Source organism: Trichechus manatus, unplaced genomic scaffold (genome assembly GCF_000243295.1).
Source record: "Trichechus manatus latirostris isolate Lorelei unplaced genomic scaffold, TriManLat1.0 scaffold00109, whole genome shotgun sequence".
In the NCBI taxonomy this organism is placed as follows: domain Eukaryota; kingdom Metazoa; phylum Chordata; class Mammalia; order Sirenia; family Trichechidae; genus Trichechus; species Trichechus manatus.
Window position 1 is genome coordinate 1,971,371 of NW_004444045.1, and position 22,159 is coordinate 1,993,529.

Below are 22,159 nucleotides of genomic sequence, written 5' to 3' on the forward strand. Positions count from 1 at the left end.
GGGCGGCGTCTCCGGCTCTGCACCGCGCACGCCGCAGTCCTCCGCCTCCCTGGCCTCCCGCGCCCGCACGCCGCCGGGCCGCCCGCCTCGGACTCGGCAGCCCTGGGGTTCCCAGCCAGGAGACACTCACATCAGCTCTGCCATCACCGCCGCCGCCGGTGCCCTTCACGACCACCGCCGCCGCCGCCAGCTCTCGGCCCCTCTGCTGCAGCCGCCGCCCCCCGCCTCCTCCCCCGCCGCCGTCGCTCGCACTGCCCCCCGCCGGAGCAGCCGGGCAGGGGCATCGCCTGTGGCGCCCACCGCCGCCCCTACTGCGGCCGTTACGGGGGCCGCTGCTCTACTCTGCTCCCCGCCGAGAAGGGGAGGGGGAGGTGGAAGGGGCGGGGGGGCAGTGGACCCCGCCTCCCCCAGTACAGCCTGCTGAAGGGAGGAAGAGAGGGTCTCGTGTTCTTCCTCGGGGCGCGCTCTGACCAAAGCCCAGCGCTTGGGGATGGAGGGTGAGCAGGTGTGAAAACGAGAATAAGGACCAGGGTACGGGGAGCGTCCTGACTTCTCCAGATTCCGTGGGGAGGTACGACTCCGGCGGCACCTCGACACGCGCATAGACACTACACTTCCCAAGGTGCTCAGCGGCAGCGAGAGGCCGTGCGCATGCGTGCCGCCTATTGCTGGTCCGCCCAGGAGGGGTTGTGGTGGGAGGGCTGAAGCGCTGCGCGCAGGACAAGCCGAGGACTGGCGTGGGGCCGGGACGGGGGGGCAGGGCGGGACTAGGGAGGGAGAGGTGGAGAATGTCGGTCTCCGGCGGCTGATGTGTATGGTGTGCGCCGCTGACGCTCCGGCGCGCGTTCTGCAGCGCGGGAATAAAGTTTGTTGAATTGGTGTCCAGCTTGGATGCCTGAGTTCCAGGCTGTGCCGTGTGGCGCCCCACAAGTCGTCCAGCTAAAGGAAAAGATCCGTGGGACCGGCTCTGCTCAGGGTAACGTGTTTTCCCCCTTCCTGCTAACTCCAGTTCCAGATCCTGGAGTGTCAGTGTAGGCTAGCGCACCGCCCGGCTTCTCAGACACTGCAGCTGCTCAGTTCCGCGGAGCAGGCCTCGGGGTGTATGGGAGATACCTTCAAAGCAACATACCCTCTTTCCCCCCCGAGCTCTCAGGAAAAGGGCCTAGACGGACCGCGGGACCGCTCCAAGCTCCCTTCAAAGAAGTGTGCTTCCCCGCGCCTCCCGTCCCAGCTTGAGAAGGATGGAGGTGCGCTTACTGAGATGAGAAATTTGTAGAAATAGAGTTTGAGGGAATTTTATACCTATTAAGTGTAATATGATCATTAGCTATTAAAGTATCTAATAATTGGATATATAAGTTTGAAGTTCAGAGGAGTGGTCTAGGCTGTTGATACAAATTTGGAAGTCATCAGTGTACTATAGATGCTTTTAAAGCCAGCAGACTGGATGTCTCCAAGGGAGTGTAGATGGTGAAGACAAAAAGTCTCTGAATTAAATGAGTTTTGGAGCACTGTGATGTTTAGAGGTTGAGGAGGTGGGGAAGTACCAGCAAAGGGTATTGAGAAAGAACTTACTGAAGTAGATGGAGAATCAAGAGAGTATTGTCACAGAAGCTTAATAAAGTGTTTCGAGGAGGGTGTAATTGTGTCGTATGTTGCTGACGTACCGAGTCAGATTTGGACTGAGGATTGGTGCTAGGATTTGACAACAGGAAGGTCATTGGTAACCTTGATGAGAGCCCTTTTGTTGGAGTGGAGTGTTTACTGTGGTTTCAAGAGAGAATGGAAGGAATGGAAATGGAAACACTGCTACGGAAGACTCTTTTTGAGGAGTTTTGCAATAAAGGGGAGAAGAAGAATGGGGGCTGTTAGAGAGTTGAGATTTTGAGTTTTTTTTTTTTAAGATGGGAGAAATTATATATGCTTATATATTGATTGGAGCTCTGGTGGCACAGTGGTTAAGTGCTATGGCTGTTAACCAAAAGGTCGGCAGTTTGAATCCACCAACCGCTCCTTGGAAACCCTATGGGGCAGTTCTACTCTGTCCTGTAGGGGCGCTATGAGTCAGAATTGACTCAACTGCAACTTTTTTTTTCAGTATATTAGTTAGGGAGCCCTGGTGGCGCAGTGGTTAAAAAACTCGGCTGCTAACCAAAAGGTTGGCGGTTCAAACCCATCATGGGAGAAAGATGTGGCTGTCTGCTTCCCTGAAGATTACAGCCTTGGAAACCCTATGGGGCAATTCTGCTCTGTCCTGTAGGGTCACTATCAGTTGGAATCGACTGGATGGCCGTGGGTTTTATATACTGGTTGGAATTTTTTGGTAGGCTAATACAGAGGGAAAAATGGATAATGCAGGAGAACAGTGAAAAAAAAATTCTAGAGCATCGTCCTTGAGTAGATGAAAGAGTAATGAATCTAGTGCACACGTCGAGGGGCTGGATTTACGAGCGCAGATAGTCCTCCTAAATAGTCCATCCATTATTGTAGAAGGGAAGGTAGAGTAGATGGGCACAGATGCAATTATGTGGATAGATGTCAGGGTAGGAGTTTGTGGAAGTTCTTTTCTGATTGCTCCTATTTTTAAAGTAAAATCTGAAGCAAGGGCATCAGCTGACAGTGAGAATTGGGGAGGTGGTATGATAGGTGTAAGGAGGGGAGAAGATGTGAAATAATTATCTTAGGAAGGTAGGATAGTGAATGGTTAGGGAAATGTAGTAGGCCTTGAGATTGGCGGTTGCAAATTTAAAGTAAAACCAGTTAGTTTCACCTTCTGCATTCATTTAGCTGCACAGGTACAGGCAGAGTAGGCAGATAATATATTTTATTCAGGACTAGAGTTTTGCCAGAAGAGAATAGTAAAACAAGAGAGAGGCAAGAGACATTAAGGGAATATATAAAGGAAGTGATTATGGCCTTGAAATTTAGACTGGTTATGGAGAGAAGTAAGGAGAGTGAAAAGGTAGTAGGATAATTGGATTATATATAGGTCCAGCTGAGTCAAAAGACTGTTGGAATTAGATTTATAGAGAGAGTGAGCTTGAAAAATAGTAGGTGTTGGTTGGAAAGCGGGATGCTTGTAATTGCGATTATGGAGGGTTCAGTCATTGGAAATGGTATGGTCTTCTCATTGGGTAAATGGCTGGAGCAGGGTGCAGGCAAGATCGTTGGAGGGGAGCGTGTCAGAAAACTGAGAGGCCCTGTTTCCCTCAAAGGGATATTATCCATCAAAGGTTGTGACCCCCTGGACAAATAGAGGAGGAAAGACATCTAGAATATAGATACACATAGCATAATACCATGAATTTGATCTATATCTAACACCTGAAAGTTAGGTTGTTGAGTTACACGCGGTTATATTGCAACACATAGTCAACACTTAAGCCCTTCATGGACTTCTGTTCTTTGCCAAAATGTTCTTGTAGTTGTAGGCATGGTAGGTGACATGAGGCATCTTTTCTTAATTGTCATTTTGAAATCAACTCCCTTCATCAAGGGTTTGTTATAACGCAGCTACTGCGGAAGTTTTTCTTGGCTTTCTGTTCTTGGCTTTCTGTGCACACCTCTTCTTTGGCTAGTCTTCCCTTTGGGGGTTAGCAGACTGTTGTGAATAATTTATTGGTGAGAAGGCAGGCAGAGAAGTAGGAGTGTTATATGACTCAGTAATTTAACATCAAGAAATCTATAGAAATAATAGTATGAATGCTTAAAGACATACACACACACACACACACACACATACACACATACACACACACACACACACACACACACACTCTCTCTCTCTCTCTCTCTCTCTACCTGGGTGTTCACCGAACATTATTTGTGATAAAATTTGTAAGCAACCCGCGTGTCATCAATAGGGGAAATAGTTAAATAAATAGTGACAGATAAAGAAAATGGAATTCTATACAGTATTAAAAAAATCAGATCAAGAAGTGGTATTAGGTTTTTGTTATCTCATCCTGTCAATTAGGTTGCTTTCAGCTGCAAATAATCAAAAAAACCAAAATGAGATTGACTTCCACAATAAAAGCTTATCTGTCGGCCTACGTATTTGACAGATCCTGAGGTAGCGTGACCTTCAGGCAAGTTCAGTCAGGGCTCTGACTTTCCCTGGCCTGTGCTTGGCCCTATTCTACTTGTTGGCTTTAACTGGAGGGTGGTTTTCTTATAAGATTGTAAGATGACTGCCTGCCTCAGCCACGGCTGTGTGTTTCTTCCTTCACATCAGCAGGAGTAAAAGCATTTTTTTCAACAACAAATGCAGTAAAGTCGTGAGCTTTGCTACATTTGGGCCACCTTGGAACCAATAATTATGGCCAAGGGATGGAGGCCAGAGAACTGAGACCAGGGTTACAGTTCCTATTCCTGAATCAATTGTATGGCAGTGGGAATGAGGTTTTCCTGTTGGCCTTAGGACAGTTGAGTTTCACTCCTGACTCTGGTGATGTCCTCAGTCCACTCAAAAAGCTTTGCTGTTACACATTGTGGGGGTGGGAAGGGCTAAGGCTATTAAAATTTTACTGTGTACAATGGGTCTGTTACTTCTTTCCTAGTATTAAGATAATCAACTTCTTTTTGCTCCTCTCATTTTTTATTTTATTAGAACCATGAGGCCATGTCTATCTGCAGGATCCCTGTTTTAAAAAATATAGATCACTATTTACTTCATTATTTCCATGGACCCTTCATAGTACTTTCAGATCGAAAGGAGGAAAGAAAAAAAGAGAGGCAGACACACCTACCATGCTTGCTGAGAAACAAACTGTAGCATAGGGAACTAGCTCTTCATACACCCGCCTTTAATTCCATTCTGTTACTGTGAGGGCCAGTTAACTGATATGAGTGCTCGTGAATTGGTTTTGCATTTACATACACCCAGAGTTTCATTTTATATTTTAAATTTAAATGGTAGCTACTACTGACATTTAGTTTTTTCTCTGTTTCACTTAGCACATATCTTAGAGAACTTGTTATCTGGATACATAGAATTCTGTTTTCTTTCTATTATTTACTGCTTGTTGTTAGCTGCCATCAAGTTGGCCTGCGACTCATGGCAACCCCATGCATAATGGAACAAAATGCTGTCTGGTCCTGCACCATCCCTATGACTGGTTGCAGAATAGGACAGTTGTGATCTATAGGGTTTTCAATGGCTGATTGAAGTAGATTACCAGGCTTTTCTTCCTAGTCTGTCTCAGTCTGGAAGCTCCGCTGAAACCTGTTCAGCATCATAGCAACACACAAACCACCACAGGTGGTGGCTTGACAGACAGGTGGTGGCTGTGCATGAGGTGCACTGGTGTGGAATCAAACCCAGGTCTCCCCCATGGAAGGCAAGAATGTTACCACTGAACCACCAGTGTCCTCAATGTCTGCTGCTTAGTATGCAATATGGGTAAATCATTGTTACTTCACTAACTGCACCCAATACTTTTTCTATTACCAATTGCTGTAATGAGCATCCTTTACATACATCTGTGTGTATATGTATTTCCATAGGATGGATATAATTGCTGGCTTTAAGGATCAAGATAGATAACTTCTGCAAAATGTCCTTCAGAATGGTGATACCAGCTTCGACTCTCTTGCAAATACTGCATATGAATAATCTTTTTAATTTTTGCCAATGATGGTGTATCAAAATTGTAGCCAGTTTTGTTGGCTTCATTTATTGAATAATTTGTTCTTCCTCAAAGATTAGAAATGCGTTCTTTTCATATGTCAGATTGCTATATTTACATGGATCTGTTTCTGGACATGGTATATTTTGTTCCCTTGATTTATTTTTCTAGTTTTACATGAGTTCCACCCTATTTTAATTATTGTAGTTTTGTACTGTTTGATATTTTGTAGAGTAAGTTTCCTCTTACTGGTTGTGTGTGTATATATATATACACACATATATATACATATTTCCTGCTCTTGAGCATTTTCTCTTACCTGTGAACTTTTTATATAAACTTGTGTGATTTTGTGAAAAATCCTCCTGACATTTTTTTCTTGGTATTGCTTCTTAAATGCATTGATTTAATTAATATATTTACAATTTTGAATCTAGCCATCTAGGAACTTAATGTGTTTTCTTCAGCCCTTATTTGATATCTTAGTAAATTTTCCTTGTTTTCTTTAAATGAGTCTTATATATTTTATGTTAGGTTTATTCCTAGGTAAGTGGTAGTTTTTGCTGTTTTTGAGTTTGGATTCTTTTTATAAACTATATTTTCTACTTAATTCTTGCCTATATATGGAAAAGTGCTTAATTTGCATATGCGGCTCTTGAATCTGGTCACTTTAGGAGTGTTTGTTCCTACTAAACAAATAGATGAATTATCTGCCCTCAAAGAGATACTTAGGAAAAATTATTTTAGGAGATTTAGCTTTCTGATAAAGTTAAGCTGATCTCTTGTAAAAGCTGGTCAGTAATAACCATAAAAGACAAGAGCACTAGGATAAGAAAGAAACAGGGCTTGAAAGTAGGCTCAGGAGGGAAGGCCCTTATTCCATTTATTTTTTTTGGAAAATGTGGAATTATTCTAACTCATTATTTCCCCATGAAAAAAATGTTCACAAGCCATGCTTCTTAATCCTCCCTTGTATTAAGCATTTTATTGAAAGAAAGGGACGAAATAACCTTTAAAAAAGGCTAATTGCTATTTGTTGTTGTTGTTAATTGTGTTGCTGTTAGTTGCTGCCCAGTTGACTCCAACACATGGTGACCGTATGTATGACGGAACGAAAGGGGGCCCAGTCCTGCACCATCTTCACGATTGTTGGTATGTTTGAGACCATTGTTGTGGCTAAAATGTCAGTCCATCTCATTGAGGGTTTTCCTTGTTTACAGTGACCCTCTGCTTTACCAAATGTGATGTCCTTTTCTAGTGATTTGTCTTTCTAGATGATCTGTCAAAAGTAAATAAGCTGAAGTCTCACTATTCTCATATCTAAGGAACATTCTGGATGTATTTCTTCTAAGACTGATTTGTTTATTCTTCTGGCAGTCCACGGTATATTTAATATTCTTCACCAACACCACAATTTGAGAGCATCAATTCTTCTCTCTTCCTTTTTCATTGTGCAACTGTTGCATGCATATGAGGCATCTGAAATGACTATAGCTTACCTTAGTCATCAAAGTGACATCTTTGCTTTTTACAACTTTAAAGAGGTCTTTTGCAGCAGATTTGCTCAATGCAATATATTGATTTCTTGACTGCTGCTTCCATAGACACTGGTTGTTGATCCAAGTGGAGTGAAATCATTGGCAACTTCAATTTTTTCTTCATTTATCATAATGTTGTTTATCGGTCCAGTTGTGAGGATTTTTTTCTTCATGTTCAGGCATAATCCATACTGAAAGCTGTAGTCTGTGACATTCTTCAGTAAGTGCTTCAAGTAGTCTTTATTTTCGGTAAGCAAGGTTATGCCATAGCCATCACATAATGGCACCTGATCTACTTTTGCTGTTCATTCATAAAACTGAGGTACTGTGTAGCACAGTGGAAAAGATAATTGGACTGGGAGGTAACTTTTTTCCTTCCAGAAAGTACACAATCACGAAATTGCTGATTTTTTCCCTCTTATTCATATTACATAAATCTACCCTATCTGAGGAGACTATATTTGAGGTTCTTATGAAAGATTTGCTTTGGGTGAATTTTTGGTTGTTATGGAATTATGTATTTTCTCATCTCTTTTCCACTCTGTCTCCCTTTTTATCTTTTACCTTTTCCTCCTGCATGTAAACTGATCTTATTGTGAAATTTATGCATTTTTGTTCCATCTGGAAATGCTCAATTTCAACCGATTGTAGGCCTTCTCATACTAAAATTAACCATCACTCCCATTTACTTAAGTTACAGTTTTCTGCTACATTGTAACTGAAACACTGTTTGAAACACTATTGCAAAAAAGTTTTGAAACTTTCTATTTATGAAGTTATGAAATTTTGGTACTGTTATTTCCTTTTGTTTATCCTTGTAGCTAATTTTTATTTAAGATAAGGGATTAAAGAAGGAAGAAGATTGACCAAATAATTTTATTTTCCATTATATATGTGTATTAGTTAGAACACAAGTACAGAAAACTTGATTCAAACAGCCTTAAAAAATATACATTTATTATTAAAATGTACCTGGAAGCCCAGAGGTTGGGCTGACTTGAGAATTGGCTTCGTCCATTGACTGTGGCTCCATTTCTCTTCCATGCCTTCTTCTGTGTGTTAGCTTTGTCCCTAAGCTGGCTTTGTCCTTAAACTGACTTCCATCGTGGTAGCAGAATGACTGTAGATGGTCTGGGCTTCATATTCTCAAATAGAGAGCATCTCTGCTGGTGACTTTCTTATAAGAGTGAGAAAATGCTATTCTCAGACACCCCCCTGCAGACCTCCTCTTTTGTCTCATTGGCCTAAGTTAAGTCATTTACAGTAAACCTGAGAAAGCTGTAACGTGTGTAAGGTGAAAACCTGTCAGAGAAGGAAAACTCAAATATTTTCTACTAAAAGGAATGATAGAAAAGTGGGAAGACTGCACCCTGTCAAAGGCGGAAAACCTGGGACACCTGGAAATACAAGACAGTCCGGTGGAGTTCTGGCTCTCACATGTTTCACTGTATTTTATTCTTGAACCAGATCTTATAGCCTTGAACTTAGGCCTGAGTTTCTGAATCTCCATTGTGTTAGGGTTATGTGATTACCTTTAGAGCAGTTGGGTCTACCATGGGAGCTGGGAGTGGCAGCAGCTTTCCTGAGGCACCTTGGCTTTGTGGGTGACTGGTCATTATCCGAATTAAATTTATGGTACTGTTAAAAGAGGGTGCAGACAAAATAGATATATGCACACCCATGTTCATTGCAGCACTGTTTACGATAGCAAAAAGACGGAAACAACCTAGGTGCCCATCAACAGATGAATGGATAAACAAATTATGGTATATTCACACGATAGAATACTACACAATGATGAAGAACAATGATGAATCTGTGAAACATAACATGGAGGAATCTGGAAGACATTATGCTGAGTGAATTTAGTCAGTCACAGAAGGACAAATATTGTATAAGACCACTATTATAAGAACTCAAGAAAAGGTTTAAACACAGAAGAAAACATTCTTTGATGGGTACGAGGATGGAGAGGGAGGGAGGGGGTATTCAGTAACTGGATAATAGATAATTTTCTTAGGTGAAGGGAAGGACAGCACACACTACAAGGGGGATGTTAGCACAACTGGACTAAACCAAAAGCTAGAAGTTTCCTGAATACAGCCAAACACTTTGAAGGACAGAGTAGCAGGGGCAGGGGTCTGGGGACCATAGCTTCAGGGGACATCTAGGTCAATTGGCATTACAAAGTTTATTAGAATGTTTTGCATCCCACTTTGATGAGTGGCATCTGGGGTCTTAAAAGCTAGCGAGTGGCCATCTAAGATGCATCAGTTGGTCCCAACCACCTGGAGCAAAGAAGAATGAACACCAAAGACATAAGGAAAATATTAGCCCAAGAGACAGAAAGGGCCACATAAACCAGAAACTCCATCAGCCTGAGACCAGAAGAACTAGATGGTGCCTGCTACCACCAATGATTGCCCTGACAAGGAACACAACAGAGAGTCTCTGATGGAGCAGGAGAAAAGTGGGGTGCAGAACTCAAATTCTAGTAAAAAGACCAGACTTAATGATTTGGCTGAGACTGGAGGGACCACGGAAGACATGACCCCCAGACTGTCTATTGGCCCAGAGCTGAAACCATTCCTGAGGCCAACTCTTCAGACAAAGATTAGACTGGACTATGGGACATAAAATGATACTTGTGAAGAGTATGCTTCTTAGCTCAAGTAGATACATGAGACTAAATGGGCAGCTTCTGTCCAGAGGTGAGATGAGAAGGCAGAGAGGGTCAGGAGCTGGTTGAATGGACACGGGAAATCGGGTGGAAAGGAAGAGTGTGCTGTCACAGTATAGGGAGAGCAATTCGGACCACATAACAATGTATAAGTTTTTGTATGAGAGACTAACTTGAGTTGTAAACTTTCACTTAAAGCACAATTAAAAAAAAGGTGCAGGGTGCAGTGGATGCTGGGTAGGCAACCGTCAACGGCCAGTTAATAGTAAGTCCTATAAAATTTCCTCTCAGGCCGTATGAAGTAACAGTAATAAATATAGAAGGAAAAATAGACAGCCTAAGCAAGTTTTAAATTGACTCCCTTGAAAACTTTCTCTGCAGCTTTCCAGTTTATACTGGTTGATTTCAGCTGACTGGCTATAGCTACTTACAGAACAGAGGAAATTCATTAAAAATAATGAATTATTCAGTTGCATATTATAATTCAGTTATAAAGCACTTCACTGTGCCATGGATTCAGTTCAGGTCAAGTCATGTTCCTGGTATTTGGGCATTGTGGATTTCTAACTATGACACAGCATATAGAGAGGATTTTATCCTTTTCCCGTCGCTAGCATTTTATTCTATCTATTTGAGTGGTTCTGTTTACACTTTAATCCTATGTATTTGATTGGTTCCATTTACACTTTATTTCACTCATTGACTTTACTAATACATAACTGTTATGTATCTAATATTTGACAGTTACAAAAATTTGGGAGATAGCTATAAAGAAAAGATCTCTCAAAAACATTATCCTATCACCTTTTAAAATTGCAGTGACTTACTGTAACCTAGCCAAATGCTAATGATAGTTTTATTTAGCTTTTCTGGTTTGCTTGTTTGGACTATTTGGAGGGAAATTAAGATTTGCAGAATTCAGAAATAGATTAATGAAAGTCTTAAAAGCCTCTTTAATTAGGGAATTTAATGAGGGCTTTCTCATGGATTCTGTGATTCCTTTCTCTTTTCCTCCATCTCTTCCTATTCCTATTAGTGAATAGATAAAGGATATTTCAAAAACAATACAGAATACCTTGTAAATTGTATCTTCTACAGTAAATTATAGATTGTGTGTATGTGTGTGTGTGTATGTCTGTTGTGTTAGTTGCCATTGAGTCGACTCCGACTAATGATGACCTTATGTATAATACAATGAAATGTTGTCTGGTCCTGCTCCATCTTCATGATTGTTACTATGTAAGTCTATATATATGTAATGAAGTCCTGCTGGCACAGTGGTTAACGGCTCGGCTCCTAACCTAAGGTGGACGGTTCGAACCCACTCGCCACTTCTTGGGAGGAGGGTGTAGCAGTCTGCTTCTGTAAAGATGACAGCCTTGGAAACTCTCTGGGGCAGTTCTACCCTATCCTGTAGGGTCGCTATGAGTCGGAATCGTCTTGGCTGCACACAACAACGCGACAAAATATTATGTATGTGTGTATATGTGGAAACCCTTGTGGCATAGTGGTTAAAAGCTACGGCTGCTAACCAAAAGGTTGGCAGTTCGGACCCACCAGGCGCTCCTTGGAAACCCTATGAGACAGTTCTGCTCTGTCCTGTAGGTTCGTTATGAGTTGGAATCAACTCGACGGCAATGGATTTTGTTGGTTTTTGGTGTATATATATGTGTGTGTGTATATATGTATTCATACACACATAAACTTATACCTAGTGTATTGGTAACTGAAATGGTAACTCAAAATGCAAGGTCACATTTTCAGAAAATATATAATAAAAGAAATCGAGCCCAGAATTTTTAAAGTTCATTTCAGCACAGATTGGAAACCCTATAGTGGTTAGGAGCTATGGCTGCTAACCAAAAGGTCAGCAGTTGGAATCCTTGGAAACCCTATGGGGCAGTTCTACTCTGTTCTATAGGGTCTCTATGAGTCAGAATCGACTTTACGCAATGGGTTCAGCATTGATTAAATCTGAATGGCTTTTTGACTGGAGGTTGCCTCACGTAGTAAAAATAACTGTATAGGTGAAACCCAGAGGATCTAACCAAAATTAGGGCATTGATGATTAAATTGAATTTGCTGAAGCGCTTAAGCTGCTTTGGTTTTATAAACTCTCTATATTAGGTTTTTTGAAAACATTTGTTAATCCATTCTTGTAATTTATTAGTCACTGAAATTTCTTCTTTTTCTATATTACTTTCTCTACATCCCACGAAAAGTTAGACGAGCATATGAACATGACTATTGTAATTTAAATTGTAGTTGGGAAGCCCCTAAATTCAGTTTGCGGAGTATAGTTAAAGAGACAGAAAAATAGATGCATGTTGAAATTTGATACTCCTTGTGTCAGGTCTGTTGGGTAAGAATGAAGGATTATATTGGATAAATGAATTCATTTTCTCTTCTCTGTTTGAAATTATCATTTAAAGGAAGAATATACTACCTATGAAGCACAAAGGTCTATAATTAACTTTTGGCGAATTTATGTACCTTGTCTAATTTGTATAGATTTGTTATCTCCATCTGCACCAACAGATTCTTGATCCCTCTCAGTACACGGTAGGGAATGAGGAATAATAACATTGAAAGATCTATCAGTACTATCAATATTCAACTCCTGTCACTACACCTATGTATAATTACAGTTTAAAAGATATGACATCATGTTTATCTTCACATCAACCTTGCAGTCAATACCAAAAAAAATAAATAAATAAACAAACACCAAACCTAGTACTGTCAAGTAGATTCTGACTCCTAGTGACCCTGTAGGACAGAGTGGAACTGCCCCATAGGGTTTCCAAGGAGTGGCTGGTGGATTTGAACTGCCAACCTTTTGGTTAGCAGCTGAGCTCTTAACCATTGCACTGTCAGGGCTCCGTGCTCAATACATCAAGTATTATATTCTCATTTTACAATTAAAGAAAGGAAAGTTTAGAAAAGTTAAGTAACTTGCCCAGGGTCACACGGATATTAAGTGACCAAGTGTCAAAGCATACTTTTCAAAAAATTAAAGACATGATTCTCATAAATGTGTCATATTATTCAGTTCACTAATGAGGGAACCAGCAGGGTGGTAAAGTTGGTTCAGAGACGAACAGGGATTATACAGACATTGGAAAAATAAGGTTGGAATATGATTGCTAGATTAGATACAAAGCTGCCTGTCCTACATACAGAGCAATAAAATCCATAGTTTTTAGGGTTATCTTTTCTGCTGGACAAAATTCAGTTGTATCTTTATGAGACAAAAATTTACTAGTTAACACATAACTTCATAGGATGAGTTTTTAATCAATAACAAATAACGAGTCAAAAAAAAGGTACATTCCCTAATGAAATAATTCTGAAGTGGGCTTGTGCTCCTATATATATGACATTGAAAGGACATGATGCCTTCTAAGTTTTGGATAATTTTTCTTGATACAAAGTGGCATTGGAGCCTAGGTTTTCTGACTTCAACTCCAGATTTCTGTTTCCTGATTCTTCATACTGTAATTCTCAGTACTGGAGCAGTTTGCTAACTGTAAAATCAGCTAGCCTTTGTTCTCAGTTTTCCTTTGTACACCATCGTGGTGATAGAGTTTTCTTCCTTGGAGAAACATGGTGAAGCTTTTAATGGATATTTATAAAATTTGCATAAATACCCACAGTGAGAAACGGAAATTATAGCTTAAGTCATGACTGCTCCTTTACGATATTTTGTTAGTAAATTTCAGAGTAATCATAAACATTTCTGTATTTTTAATTAAGTAATCACTATTTATAAAATAGCATATCTTATCAGATTAACCTTTACATATTTTGAACAAAACAGAATTGAACCTTTTTAGGTAGTAAATGAAAATTTGTCCGCATTAACTGCCTGTCATAGTTAAGCATTGAACTGTTTACTAACGATTTTTTCCTGAATGTGAAATGATTATCTATATGTGCCATTTAACTTAACGGTGTGCACATTTTGTTTTTTTTTTAATGCTTTTCTAAAAAGTTGGATACTTTATTTGGTGTAGTCCTCAAGCGATGAGGCAGGTCAGTTACCATGGTAACAGTAGGTGTTAATTTCTTTACCGTGTTAGAAGTTTTAGGAACAAAAATCTCTGAGCTCATCCACTGAAGCCCAACTTTCTCTTGAGACTGTTGTTAAACCTGTCTCTTCTCTAGAAGGTGACACAATTTGAAGTGGAAAAATACGCTCTTAAGGTGAATTTCTACTCTGCCAGACTGAAATAGATATAGTTTAAAAGCTAGGTGATTAAATTTAGCTAATTTGGAATATGATTGATCTTATTTTTCCTAAATTTGTTCTAACTTAGATTTGTCTTATTGGCGTGCTTTCTATTGACAAGAACTAGAAGGGGCTCCAGAGAGCCCTGGTGGCGCAGTGGTTAAGCGCTTGGCTGCTAACCAAAAGGTTGTGGTTCAAACCCATCAGCCATTTCTTCAGGAGGAATGTGGCAATCTGCTTCCCTAAAGATTACAGCCTTGAAAACCCTATGGGGTTTTAAAATAGAACTGAAATTTGTGGAAAAGGAATACTGGAAGATAAGAAAGGAATTAAAACGTAATTCCTTAACTAAAATGCTCAGGGAAATTACTGTAGTAGAACAAATATGGCTGAAAATGAAATAGATGTTTGTTGAATAAACTGAACAACTGATTCATCCTAGGAAGACCTGCTTGATCTTTGCTTTCTTAGAGGAGTTCCTAAAGAGTTGTGCTGATGGATTTAGTGTTCTGGTGGGCTAGATCTTGAAGTTATAGCTTTGGACACCTGTGAACAGAGTAGATGCCTTCTAATGCATCAGCAGAAGACGTGTAGTCATCTGGCTCCTTGTCTGCAGCTGCCTGAGGGACCCTAAGAGCCCCTGACTGCTGATGGTAAACAGAGTCATACAGGCAAAATGAAATAGATCCAGCATCAGTGGAAGGAAGATCCAACAGAACAAACAGGAAACTCCTACTCAAACCGATCTTTGAAAGAGTTGGATTATAATGTTTACAAAAAAAATAAATGTAGGCACATTTTGGGAGACTCAATTAGAGCACAGAAAGACTGAACAAGGGGAAACGACCAGAAAGTAAAATATAAATACTAATCAAAGTGATGTAAAAGAAAACTCAAGTTCTTACACCGCGAACGAGATGAATTTCCCTATCGAAAGACAGACATGAGCAAATTGGGCTAGTCAAAATAAAACCAGAACAAACCAAAAAACAACTGGAAAAATCCCAGAATTTTATAATTTAGTTTCTAAAATTATAAGAATTCAGTAGACAACTGAGAGAGGAAGGTCACTGTTGACAGCCAAATTAGAATCTTAGAAGTCAAGTGGAAGGAGTGTCTTAAAGTACAGAACAAAATTGAAAAGGTGGTAGTTATGAGGGAAAAATAAAGAGTAGGAGAAATCCAGGAAAGCTAACGTGAATAAATGCTGTGGAAGGAAAAGAAAGGAATAAACTAAAACCAAACCTGTTGGCGTTGAGTTGATTCTGACTCATAGCGACCCTATAGCACAAGGTAGAATTGCCCCATATGGTTTCCAAGGCTGTAATCTTTACAGGAGCAGACTGCCACGTCTTTCCCTGCAGAGCGGCTGGTGCTTTCAAAGCACTGACCTTTCAATTTGAAGCCAAGCACTTTAACTGCTGCATCACTAGGGCTCCGTAAAGAAAGGAATAGATATGATAATTAACAGCTAATAATATGGAACTTTTTTCTTCTATTCCTAAGAAAAGACTTAGAAAGGAGTCCTCAAGGACTTACTGATCCCAGGGAGGATTAATACATAAAGAGTTACACTTAGGGCTTTTAAAACATAAAAATCCCTGAAAGTGTTTCAAGCTTCCAGATAGGAAAAAGAGATTACTCACAAAGGAACATCAGAAAAAAATGGATTTGTCACATGCAATACTGAAAGGTAGAAGACAGTAAACGAACATCTACAGGCTTCTAAGAGCCTCCTATACTCAGCCAACTCATGATTCACCTATCAGCATTCATCTGTCAGGCTGGAAAAATACATTTTCACATATGCATACTCCCAGAGTATATTACCTACATATTTTACCTGAAGAAAATAGTTAGAAAAAGTTCTCTACACCAACAATTGAGTCAGAAAAGAAATTCAAGATAGGGTAGATGAAGAGGAAACTGTAGTAAGCAATATATACATTTAAATATGTTCCAATTTATATTAAAATGGATGATGAAATTTATACATGAAAAGAAAGTAAGGATTTTTGAAATAGAAGAGCAACACTGAAAGAAAGCTAATAATTATTAACTAAAACCACATCCTTCTAGCAAAAAACAGTAGCTAGAAGGGTGGGGTCAAGAGTGGGAAAGTAAAAACATTCTGAATTTGTCTTCCCAAGTAGGGGAAGAATGCAGATGTAGGACCCTGGTAGGGAAGGGTATATTCTTTTGCTGAAATAATACAGTGATAAAAGGGAACAGGGACGGAGTACCCAATAAGCAAGGTACGCACAGGCTTACTTGCGCTTATTTGTCTGTACTGCACAATTTCACCTGTTTTTCACCATGTCAAAGATGTGGTGTAACCTATGTGAAATTGTGCACTACGATTAGTAGTAAAAACAAGCAAGCCCCTGAGTACCTTGCGTACTAGTTAATCCTCCCCTGATAGGGTGGGAAAATAGTGAAAAAGGGAATGGATGAGAATTTCACCAAGTCAGAAGATACTAAAAAAGGGGAAACTACAAGAAAGTAAAATATAAATACTAATCAAAGTGATGTAAAAGAAAACTCAAGTTCTTACACTGCGAACGAGATGAATTTCCCTATTGAAAGCAGACATGAACAAATTGGGCTAGTCAAAATAAAACCAGAACAAACCAAAAAACAACTGGAAAAATCCCAGGTGTATGTTGTTTAAAAGACAGCCTTTAAAAAAAGTGATAAAACGTTGATGAGTGATAAATAGGCAAGGCGATCCTAGTGAAATCCAAATCAAAGAGAACCAAAACACAATATATCATAGAGGAATTTAAGATTCTTGAATGTTACAATGCTGTGTTTTTCCTTTGTAAGTAATCTCTTCTACATGAAGTATTACATAATGATAAAAGATGGGATCGTTTTCCCTTTGTAAGCTCTTATATGTGAAGTATTATGTAATGATAAATTTTAGAAAAAGATGTGTCAAAGTTGTTTATATTATCAACATAGCAGCTAAATATAAAAAACAAAAAATTCATAAGAAAATTGTTATTCTATGACTTTGATCTCTTCAAAGAATAACCTTTCTCTCATCAACAATGAAAATCCTCGTGTATGTTAAAGGATTTCCTTATTGCAAATTGTTCCACAACTTTAATTTTCCATATGTTTTTTATTTATCCCAAGATCTAAGTAAATTTGACAAAGATGCTAGGTTTGTAAAGAAGTTCATGTTCAAATTTTTTGCCCGCATTTAGATAGAATTCTATTTGCAAAAGAGAGTATGTCTAAAAATCAGGCATTTCAAATTAAAATGATTTTAGTGTTATAGGTGGCTGTAGGGAAGAGTTCTTGAAGTTTATTTCTGTTTTGTAGTGTGGATAAATTACAGAATTCTAAGATTTTTGTAGTTGTTTTTATAGAGTTTGTGTATTTGCAGAAACGTCAGCTTTCTGGCATTTTTGCCAATGATCTACTCTGGGTATAGCAAAAATATGTTTTCCAATTTTTTTTTTAATAATTTTTTTTCTTCTTTTTAATATTTTATTGTACTTCAGGTGAAGGCTTACAGAACAAATAATTTCTCATGAAACAGTAGTACACATGTTGTTTTATGACATTGGTTAACAACCCCACAACATATTAACCCTCTAACTTCTCAACCTTTTTTTTTTTGGTGAAAATACACATAGCCAAAGATACACCATTTCAAAAATTTCTACATGCACAGTTCAGTGACATTGACTACGCTCTTCCAATTGTGCTGTTGTTCTCACTTAAGATGAAGGCTTACAGAACAAAATAGTTTCTCTTTTAACAGTTACTACAAATGTTGCCCTATGACAATGGTTAACAATCTCTCAACACATCAACAATATCCTTACTCCACCTTGGGTGCCCTATCACCAGCTTCCTTGTCCCCTTCTGCCTTTTGGCCCTTGTCACTGGACTCCTGTACCTCGTTAGTCTTATTTGGTTTTACGGGGCTGTCCACTCCCAGGCTGAACAGTGAACCTCGGAGGTAACTTCACCACTGAGCTAAAAGGGTGTCTGGGGGCCATACTCTCGAGGTTTCTCCAGTCTCCTTTAGGCCAGTAAATCTGGTCTTTTTTTTGGGCATTAGAATTATGCTCTACATCCTTCTCCAGCTCTGTCCAGAACCCTCTGTTGTGATCCTGGTCAGAGCAGTCAGTGGTGGTAGCCGCTCACCATCTAGCTGTACTGGACTCAGTCCATTGGAGGCCTTGGTAGCTGTGGACGATTAGTCCTTCAGACTAATCTTTTCCTTGTATCCCATTCTCTTCATTCTCCCTTGCTCCCGAAGGTGTTTTCCAATTTTATAAAAATATATTTTAAGGTTAAGAACAGATTACATATATACCCTTTGAGATCACCTGCTGACTTCTCCTGTCAAGGGTTTTTAGTTTGTGGCAAACATAAACATATTAATAACCACTAACGTTTGTAAGGAGCCCTAGTGGTGTAGTGGTTAAGAGCTCAGTTGCTACCCAAAAGGTCGGCAGTTAAAATCTACCAGCCGCTCCTTGGAAACCCTATAGGGCAGTTCTACTCTGTCCTTATAGGGTCGCTATGAGTCAGAATCGACTCGATGGCACCTAACAACAACAACATTTGTAAAGTGCTTTGCAGTTAATAAAGCATGTATGTTTTAGGAATATTAACATTTATAGCAAGTTATTAATTCTGATTCAGTGAATTATAGATCTTAATGCCATACTTTACAAATGATTCAAAGAGTATGGGCAACCATCAAGCACAGATGGAACATTCTTTTTCTGGAGGAGCCTCAAACTGTCAGACACAAAATGCTGCTTTCTCCTCTGTTAGGACACATTATGGATTAACAGACTAATTTTGAGCAATGTGTGAAGAAACATTGTTCACACAAGAAGTTGTTTTGGTTTTGGAACTCGGTTTTATATTCTTTTTGTTATTGTTGTTTATTGTTGTAGTTTAAGTGAAAGTTTACATCTCAAGTTAGTCTCTCATACAAAAACTTATACATACACTATCATGTGACCCTAATTGCTCTCCCTGTGCTGTGACAGCACACTCCTCCTTTCCACCGCTGATTTCCTGTGTCCATTCAACAAGCTCCTAACCCCCTTCTGCCTTCTCATCTCACCACTGGACAGAAGCTGCCCATATAGTCCCATGTATCTACCTGAGCTAAGAAGCACACTCCCCACGAGCATCATTCTGTGTCCCCACAGTCCAGTCCAATCCCTGTCTGAAGAGTTGGCCTTGGGAATGGTTTCAGTTTTGGGCTGACAGAGAGTCGGAGGCTGTGCTTTCCAGGGTTCCTCCAGTCTCATTCAGACCATTAAGTCTGGTCTTTTTTACTAGAATTTGAGTTCTGCACCCCACCTTTCTCCTGCTCCGTCAGGTACGTTCTGTTGTGTTCTCTGTCAGGGTGGTCATTGGTGGTAGCCGGGCACTGTCTAGTTCTTCTGGTCTCAGGCTGATGAAGTCTCTGGTTTATATGGCCCTTTCTGTCTCTTGAGCTAATACTTTCCTTGTGTCTTTGGTGTTCTTCATTCTCCTTTGCTCCAGGTAGGTTGGGACCAACTGAAGTATCTTAGATGGCCGCTTGCAAACTTTTAAGATCCCAGCCGCCACTCACCAAAGTAGGATGCAGAACCTTTTCTTAATAAACTTTGTTATGCCAGTTGACCTAGATGTTCCCTGAAACCATGGTCCCCAGACCCCCACCCCTGCTACTCTGTACCTCGAAGTGTTTGATTGTATTCAGGAAACTTCTTAGCTTTGGTTTAGTCCAATTGTGCTGACTTCCCCTGTAGTGTGTGCTGTCCTTCCCTTGACCTAAGATAATTCTTGTCTACTCTCTGGTTAGTGAATAACCCTCACCCTCCCTCCCCACCCTCGTAACCACCAAAGAATGTTTTCTTCTGTGTTTAAACCTTTTCTTGAGGAACTCTGTTTTATATTCTGTTAATTACGCAGCTTACTTGGCTATCCCATATTTTCTAGTCTGAATTCTTAAAATCTGTAATTCTTGTCTTATTTACAATAAGCAATCTAAATAGTTAAACTATATCTTGCTAGCAACATTTTCTAGATAGGGGCTATGGTATTTTTCTGCTAGTAAGTACCGTTAATGGTAGTCCCTAGGTGGTGCAAATAGTTAAGCACCGATTGATGGTTTGAACCCACCCTGAGGCACTTCAGAAGAAAGCCCTGGTGATCTGCTTCCAAAAGTTCACAGCCATGAAAACCCTATGAATGGCTGTTCTACTCTGAAACACATGGGGTCACCATGAGTTGGAATCGGTGGCAATTGTTTTTTTTCCTAGTTAAATACTAATAGGTTTACAAGGCTGTCACCTGGTGAGAGGCCATTAGCACCTCTGTTGGGGACTGTAGTTGAGGTCTTTCATTCCCCTATCCCCAGTGGGGAAAAAGTGAGTTACATACCTGCTTTCCTTCCAATGGATTAGAATGATGGAGTTTGTTCTACATGGAAAATTTGTATGCTGAAGTAATCTTTAAAATTTTTTTGTTCCATAAATTATCGGTATTCTCAAGTTTTGGTTTATGCTTGAGAAAATGAACAATTAAAATGGATACATGCTGAATAAATACTGTATAGTTTCTTCAGAGATTATATTGCTAATGATCAGATGTAACAGGCCATCCTTAAACCATAAGCAGTTACTATGATTATTTCACATTAACACCATGTTTCCAAAAAACAAAACAAAACATCATGTTTCATCATGAGACTCCTCAGGTGTATATTCAAAACTACTACTCTCTGACTAGAACTTTGAGAATATAAAAACTAAGACTGGGGATTGAGAAATTCATTAAGAACTTGAGGCTACTTCAATTTACTATGAAAGTCATGTCAGGGTATGAGTCTGTTTTATCATTAACAAAAAGCATGTCATGGATCTCCTGTTCATTGTACTGTCTATACTTGAAGTTTAGTTTTCGTCAATAAGAGCCCTAAAAGCCCTAATCAAATGCTTTTATTTCCTTTTTAAAATCCTTTAAGAAACTCTTATTCTTAGGGAAACTTTTCACTTACTAGGCCAAGACTGTAATAAAAATTCCTTAATAAAGAAAAGCTGTTACCCATCTTCAAAATTTATCTTCAAGTAGACTTGTGAACAAATCTAACAGCTTTGTTGAGTTTGCTTAGATCTTGGGACAGATTAGAAGCATACAGAAGATTAAAGATGTTGAAAACCTTACAACAGTTTATATACTTAAAGATTTTCATTGTTAATGAGATAAAGGTTACTCTTTGAAGGGATCAAAGTTGTAGAATAATAAAATATTGAAACTGTTAGAACCTTAGAACTCAATTAAACTGTCTCACTTGTTTTAAAAGCAAGAAATACTAAAGGTACAGTTGTTGTTGTTGTTAGGTGCCGTTGAGTCAGTTCTGACTCAGAGTGACCTCCTGTACAACAGAACAAAATACTGCCTGGTCCTGCTCCATCCTCACAGTCATTGCTATGTTTCAGAACCCATCATTGCAGCCACTGTGTCAGCTCATCTCATTGAGGGTCTTCCTCTTTTTCGCTGACCCTCTAGCTTACCAAGCATGATGTCCTGAATGCGTGTCCAAAGTACTTGAGATGAAGTCTTGCCATCCTCACTGCTAAGGAGCATTCTGTCTGTACTACTTCTAAGACAGATTTGTTTGTTCTTCTGGCAGTGCATGGCATATTCAATATTCTTTGCCAACACCATAATCCAAAGGCATCAATTCCTCTTTGGTCTTCCTTATTCATTGTCCAGCTTTCACATGCATATCAGGTGGTTGAAAATACCATGGCCTGGGTCAAGCGCACTTTAGTCCTCAGATTGACATCTTTGCTTTTAAATACTTTAAAGAGGTCTCATGCAGCAGATTTGTCCTATGCAATACTTTGTTTGATTTCTTGACTGCTTCTTCCATGGGCATTGATTGTGAAGTCAAGTAAAATGAAATCTTTGACAACTTGAATATTTTCTCTGTTTATCATGATGTTGTTTACTGGTCCAGTTGTGAGGATTTTTGTTTTCTTTATGTTGAGGTGTAATCCATACTGAAGGCTGTGGTCTTTGATCTTCATCAGTAAGTGCTTCAAGTCCT

General features: G+C 39.6%; 2 protein-coding genes across 6 annotated transcripts in view; one reads left to right on the forward strand and one right to left on the reverse strand.

The window, feature by feature from the left end:
• The window catches only part of PURG (purine rich element binding protein G), a 35,297-nt gene extending 35,068 nt beyond the window's left edge, over nucleotides 1-229 (reverse strand). For both annotated transcript variants that reach the window (XM_004383386.3, XM_023737832.1), the window contains exon 1: nucleotides 131-229. The gene's annotated coding sequence lies outside the window, so the exon portion shown is untranslated. The remainder of the gene's footprint in view (nucleotides 1-130) is intronic.
• Nucleotides 230-784: 555 nt separating this feature from the next.
• WRN (WRN RecQ like helicase) overlaps nucleotides 785-22,159 on the forward strand; it is a 127,229-nt gene continuing 105,854 nt past the window's right edge. For 3 of the 4 annotated variants that reach the window (XM_023737834.1, XM_023737836.1, XM_023737837.1), the window contains exon 1: nucleotides 785-976. The gene's annotated coding sequence lies outside the window, so the exon portion shown is untranslated. Of the gene's footprint in view, nucleotides 977-6,691; nucleotides 6,780-22,159 lie in introns of all 4 variants that reach the window. The other variant, XM_023737835.1, reaches the window with a different exon arrangement.